Below are 7092 nucleotides of genomic sequence, written 5' to 3' on the forward strand. Positions count from 1 at the left end.
TCTCAGTGTCCTGACTCGGAGGATTAAAGACAACATTGAACAGTAATCTGCGATCTGTTCATTACAGCTCCTCTGATAAAATGGAAATTTGGATAGGGGTTATCCAAGTTGAACAGAAGGGGCCATTTGCTGAAAACTGAGGAAGAAGTAGTCAGATAGTCTGAGCACAATGAGAAATCAAAAACAGCTTCATCAACATATTGTAGGTTGATTTGCCTTCAGTTATGCAGCACATCATAACCATCCTTTGGTGCTTTCAAGTATCTGTGTAAAACATACTGTATTTTCTATTCGTTTATGTCTTAATGAGCGTTGCAAGTCTTCATAGCATTTTCCTAGGAATTTGATGCTATTACCAACAAAAATCTGAAAAAAAGTGTGTACAATTGTGGATAATAGTGTTTATGGAAGAATGACTAGATGAAACAAATTGTTACAATAAAGACAAACTGTTTGAAGTTTCACATATGGTGTAGATGAGACCAAATCTGTCCTATTTAGTCCAGTGAATACACGTTTCAGAAAAATTGTCCACTTGACAACCTGAATCACGTGGCAATATTTTGCAAAGACAACCTAAGAAAATCTTCCCAGGTGAAAAAAAAAAGTATACTAAATTTTAACATACTTTAATCGATGTACTTAAACTGTACCATTTTGGAACAACAAATTTTATGCTTAGTATACTTTAGTGGTATTTAAATAGTATTAAATTACAACTAATAGTATATTTTAGTATACTATACGTACTTTTTTGGAACAACTTCAAGTGTACTTAAAGTATACTTTTTAAATATATTTCAGAGCTTTATTATTATATTTTGATATTATATTTTGAGTGTAATAATTCTGTCTCAGAATTATATTAAAAATATACATTTCATATACTTCAAATATATTTTAAATATATTAATATATTAGTAATGTATTTAAGTTACACTTAATTTTTATTTTTGATTTCTTGCTATTGATAATAAACTACAATTTTAATTACTCGTGAAAGTCTTTATTCCTACGTACATGACATGCATAACTACACTACAGTACTTACATTGTTTTAGGCTAAAATTACATGAAAAGATTAATTACACAAGATGCGCAAGGTAATTCAAATATTTAGTTTTATTACCAACATTTTAAAATTGACCAATTTTACTCACAACTTTATGAACTTTACATAAATTATCAGTTTACACATCAAAAGTGAACACATGAACATGAAAATTTAAGTGTGACAATAAAACATGAAAGTGAGGATCAACGACAGAACATTCCAGTTCACTGCACCTTACAGAAACCTACAAAAAAGAACAATAGAGCAATTAAACAGAGAAAGCATTTGCATTTAAAGAGAACAGAAAAATGGCAAATAAAAAAATAATACTTACAATTTTAAGACGTTGTGGACTCGCCATGTATGTGACATCATCAGAACTGATGATGATTGGGACCCGATGCCTGGGGTGGAAAAACATTTCTGGATGTCGTCTTTGCCTGTTTATGTTAGAAGTAGAAAAAAAAATAGTCAACAATGTCATAGAATCAGTTGATGTTGGCATTAACCACCTTAAAATCTTTCCATCCATGATCTGAACACACTGATCCTTGCAGGGTGGTGAGGGGGGCTGGTGGTGCCCATCTCTCAGATGAGAGGCAGGGTTCACCCTGGACAGGTCACCAGTCCATCACAGGGCCCTGAAAGTCAACAACAAATAAAAAAAAAATGAAAGATAAATGTTAGATTAACAAGAAGAGAAAAATTCTTTCCAGTTACCTTTAAATCAAATCATGTTTATTAAGCACTTAGTGTTGGTAACACAGCAGTTTTTGCTGTTGAAAATGTAGCTAGCTGGTCAGTAGCTAGCTCCTCATTGAAAAAACAAACTTACATCATGAAGACGATGTGGAGGTTCATCCTTAGAGCTGGTTGGTGATCTGGTGGAGTCAGAGCCTCTACTGAGACAGAAAGTCTTTAGGTTTTCTAACACTCGATTTCTCTGACTTCCTCTTTCATCTTCATTTGCTTAGTTAGACAGCAAACATATGTTGAAGATAAAATCATTGATGAACGAGTTAGAACAACAACCACCTCACAATATCAATGTCTCTCTGTCTTATGGAGCTTAATTAAAACCAGGTGAAGTTTATGAATAAAAGTACAAGTCGCAACAAACAACCTCCATGCAGTAATAACATGAAGCTGAATGATTACTATAGTAAGTCACAATAAAATTGATAAATTATTTAAGAAGCTAACGTAAGTTATATATCTTTACTGCACTGTTTATAATTAAATTACGATAATTAATAAGCAAACTTACCAGCTAGCAACACTTAGCCTCCTTCGGACTCCTTTTGTGACACACATTTCATTTCCATCGGTTGTTGTCCCGTTGTGTTATCGTCTAACTCGGACTAGGACGTCACCAGCTTGAATTTACCAAAATTAGTAACTATTGTCAAGGTCCTCTCTACTTTTAAGGCAATATTATGCGAGTAAAAACGGCGAATTTGAACAGCGTCTGTTATCTTCCCTGCTTCAAGTCTTTTTCTTCTCTTTGTGCCGTTTTTTTTAAATAAAAGAAAATGTGCAATACCGCCACCATCTGGTCTGGAGTATGAACTGGAGCTAATGCCGCTGATTATAAGGTTTTACATCACACGTCTGAAAATTGATTGGATACTTTCTTAAAAGTTACATCATGATTATCATTTTTTATTGTATGCAATTTTAATAAATAGTAAAAGATTATTAAGGCACTTAAAAATTCATACATATTCATTCATATTTTGTTCACTTAAGTATACTTTTATTTAATATATTAAAATTGTATTTTGGTACAATTATGTTTAAGTGTGTTTGAAGTTCTAATTTCAAAATTGGTACAAGTGTATTTTTAGTATACTTCAGATATACTTTTAGGTAGTACACTTAATATTTGGTATACTTAAAGTGTACTTTCACAAATTTAAGTATGTTTGAAGTATACTAAAGCATACTTTGTTTTTCACCTGGGTTGACATGTACAACCAACATTAATGGACATTGAGATTATTTTGCACTGTATAACAAAAATTGTGCAATGTACATTTGCTGTAAATTAGTGCTAGAGATTAACTGAATTTTAAATTCCTTCAGCATCTATTCTACTTTTCTATGCACTTCTCTACATTTGAGTCCTATGACTGAATGTGATTCTTGACTGTACTAGTAGTCACTTCCCCTCATCCATGTAAACCTCCACCTCCTTGCCTCAGCAGAGGACCCCTGGGACAGATCCCCAGGACAGGTAGCCTGTGTATCACAGGGCAACTGAGAGACACACTGAACAATCAAGCCTGCACACACACACATACTTTAGAAAGACCAATTAAATTAAGAGTCAGGTCTTTGGACTGTAGGAGGAAGCTGGTGTACTCAGAGAGCTCCATGCAGAAAGACCCAGGCTGGGATTTGAGGCCAGGACTGCAGGCAACAGTACCACCAGCTGTATCACTGTGCAGCCCTACTCACTTCCGATTTTAATCTAAACATACATTTGTCTATTTGCATAAAAAATGAAAATTTGCTTCGCAGTGTTTTTTTGTATAGTTTTTTGTAAAGCAGAATGCTACTTCTTTTCTCCCACACATAGTTTTGCATGTAGCTCAGAACATCAACTCTGGTTTTATCTTACTAGAGCACAATTTTCTACATGTTTCTGTGTCCTTGGCATAACTTGTCTCAAACTACAAAAAAAATGTCTTGTATGAGCTAATAGCCTTAACCTGGAACCCTTTTCTTTTCTATTTTGTTGTTGTTTTAAACCCTCAGCATTCCTGTATCGCCTTAAACAACTAGTTTTTCTTTAAAGGATTTATGCAAAAATTAACATCTTAGTGTGAATTGATATTTTCTGTAGTTACCTGGGACAAATTATACATATAACATACAGCCAGAAACTTTTTAAACTACTTCCTCTACTCTGAGATATTTTCCGAAGAAAATACAGCATGGTACCAAAGTTTCAACTACCTAAGTGATGAACGAAAAGTAAGAGTTTGGTGGAGTCTTGCTAAAGCATCCATTAACAGTTTATCACAGCAGGAGTACAAAGCAAAATTGATGAGCTGTCACCAGTGTATAAGAAGATACAATAAGCTTTTTGTAGAATGAAACATGAAGGGTTGTGTTTGTTCAGCAGAACCACGAACAATAAAACACATTCAGTTTTTGGGATAACAAAGCTCCCTGGAGACAGCGTGGTAACAGTCCCTAAAGACTTGGCAAGTTATGCGAAGGGTGTTTTTTTTTTTTAAACAAAACATAAGGCTGTGTAATGACTTTCTGGAGACAAAAAATATATTACTGAGAAAATGTTGCTTGCACTGGATTTCAATGTCTTTTTCTGTCACTTCTTTGGTCACAGAACTGCTTAGAATGTAACATCAGATTGATATCAAATTGATTGCACCTCTGCTTGTTACTGGTTAAATTGTGTTTATTTAAGATTTAGCGCACCCTTCAGGCACTACGTGAAAATCCAGTTTCACTGCCTGCCCTGAATCAGTTAGCCAATCAGATGGCTTTGTACTCCAGCCAAGAAGTAAATAAAATGGGTTACTTTTCTCCTTTCGGAGTTATTTAATCAACCCTTAAACCCCAAACTTCAAGTTCTTCCTCATAGGAGAGCCAATTACATGAACAGGCACAACTCATTTTCAAACTTGTCAATTGCTTATTGCTATACCTACTATTTCTGCCAGAGCTCACAAGTGAAAAAGACCTTCAGTGTTACTGCTGAGGTGGAGCGGCATGGGTTTGCTACCTGCTATTTAGCAAAGATAAACTCATTCTATATGGGGAGCTGAAAGCAGGGCACAGATTTACCAAGAACAAATTGACTCAGGATATTATTGCATGTAACAATCAAGACTTGGATAAATTGAGTTTTGGTTAGGAGACTAGCTTAAAGTTTTGCTCGTTTGAGATTCAAATGTCACAGAACTGCATTTATTTGACCATATAAAGTTGATATAACCTGTAAAAGATATGCATCTTTTGGCCACACAAACAGCTTTTTAATCAAAGGTAAGATAGGGACAAAGATTGAAAGCTAAGAACGAGAAGTGAAAAAATGTAATTTGTCTTTGTCACTTCTGATAAAATGAGCTGCAAATCAAGTCCACAAATGCCATTAGTGGTATCCTTCCCCTGTGTCCTTTACCTTCAGCTATGTGTGTAAGGCATGCGATGCAAAATTGGCATGTACTACACACTGTATGCCTTTTTAAAATACAGCGTCTTGTAAAAGTATTGATACAACCTGAACTTTTACCACATGTTGTCACACAACCTGTCATCTATTTTAATGAGACTGTGCTACCATGACCCCATTAAATCAATGCTGTGAACATTTCCCTGAAAGTGTCTTGATGTTTGTCTTTTACACCTACGCCCATTAAAAGTTTCAGATGATTTTTTTTTCGTCTTTTCAAAATAGCTGCGGTTAAGTCAGATTCAATGGAGGGTTTCAGCGAAAATCGTTTTCCAAGTCTTGCCACAGAGTTTTGAATTTTCTTAAAGATTCTTTTGTTTTTAAAGATTGGTTTGTAATTAGACACTATTTTAGAATGTCTAAGACTGTATAATGACTTTCACTGATACTGATGTTGAATTGGATTTAACAATGCATACAAATCTCAGAAATCTTTGCCGGTTTGAACATATCATTGATCAGAAACTTATTCTCTTGGAAAAAAATATTTCCAAGTGTGTGGCTGCAAGGCAAATCTTACCTGAACATTTTATAAGCCATTTTCTGACAACAAAGCCGTATCAGGCTTGGATTTTTAAAATGCGCCACCTACTCATGAATACTTTCCCATGACTTAAAATTTAAAAGGCAGTTAACCAGATCCTTTGAAAAAAATTTAAAATGTTCTTCCTCTTCCTGTGCTGCCTTTTCCAGGCTTGATGAAACCCAGGCTGGGAGTTTTTGCATAATCTTGCTGGCACACAGACAAACAAAGAAGACTGGAAGCGTACCTGCTTCTCATCTGTGCTTTAGTGTATTATGTTAATCAGAGAGCATTTGAGCATGCCTTTTCATAGAGCTGGGAACATAACACAGCCTGCTAGTGCTTCTTCACATGTATACACACACTCAATGTTGTACAGTGTAAAAGCTAAAGTGAAACCGTTTTTCATCTTTTCCTGGTTTTTTTACAAAAGCCTCATTTTCCAAATTGTGTATGTATCACTTTTGCGATCTACGTATGGATATTTTTTTGTGTATTCTGTTTAAGTGAACAATTTATCAGACAATAAACATGTGTCAAGCTTTGCCTTAAGCATGCTCCTGGCAAGAGAGAGATAAAGATATTCTTAAAATTATTTATTTATTGTCTTTTTCCACAAGGGTTTTGATTTTTTTTTCTCCTCTTTACAGGTAGCAATTAAAATTGAACTTCTTTCAACTTGGATTTTATTCATGTTTATGAAATCCATTGATTGGTGTTTGAAATCCAGTCCATAAAATATGCATTATTGTGAGCAATATGAAGAAATGTGAGAACCTTGTTCTGAAAGCACAGAGGATCTGTCCAGCCAGTCAGCAGCCATCAACATCCTGAAGACCTTGCCAGCTCTCATCCCGATTCATAGGCACTTCATATACAGTCATATCAAAAGGTAATTGTCTCTCTTCCAGATTTCTTTGGGTTTTACTTTTTTTTTGCTATCTTTGGCTATTACTGTAGGCTAACAGGGGGCTCTCCAATGATCAGTGGTCAGAAAAGCAGATCGGTTATCTGTCTATCACAGATGTTTCAGGTTATCAAATATTAAAATCAAAGAGTAAAACCAGAGTAAAAGGTGGTTTTCACATAATAAAGAACCAATCCATAGTGCCATCTTATATAACAATCAAGTAACTATGTTACTGTCAGCTTTAAAAAAAAAAGGTCTGTATGTCAAACATGACTTAAAAGAAAATTGAGATTGTAATTTAACACCGTTTCCAAAAGCAGTTTGTGTGATAAGCTTAGCAGATGCACGGTTAAAGCAGGTGCTTGTTAATAGCTGCTGAGCTCAGTGGGGGAGTAACGGAG

General features: G+C 34.9%; 1 long non-coding RNA gene across 1 annotated transcript; it reads right to left on the minus strand.

Moving 5' to 3' along the window:
* Nucleotides 1–1100: 1100 nt before the first annotated feature.
* On the minus strand, nt 1101–2779 carry LOC145554941 (uncharacterized). Its single transcript, XR_014091001.1, has 4 exons — nt 1890–2779; nt 1567–1695; nt 1389–1494; nt 1101–1298 (listed from the first exon to the last, which is right to left on the minus strand). It is a non-coding gene; the product is annotated as an uncharacterized LOC145554941 (long non-coding RNA).
* Nucleotides 2780–7092: the final 4313 nt, after the last annotated feature.

Source organism: Poecilia reticulata, chromosome 14, assembly GCF_904066995.2.
Source record: "Poecilia reticulata chromosome 14, P_reticulata-male-v2, whole genome shotgun sequence".
In the NCBI taxonomy this organism is placed as follows: Eukaryota; Metazoa; Chordata; class Actinopteri; order Cyprinodontiformes; family Poeciliidae; genus Poecilia; species Poecilia reticulata.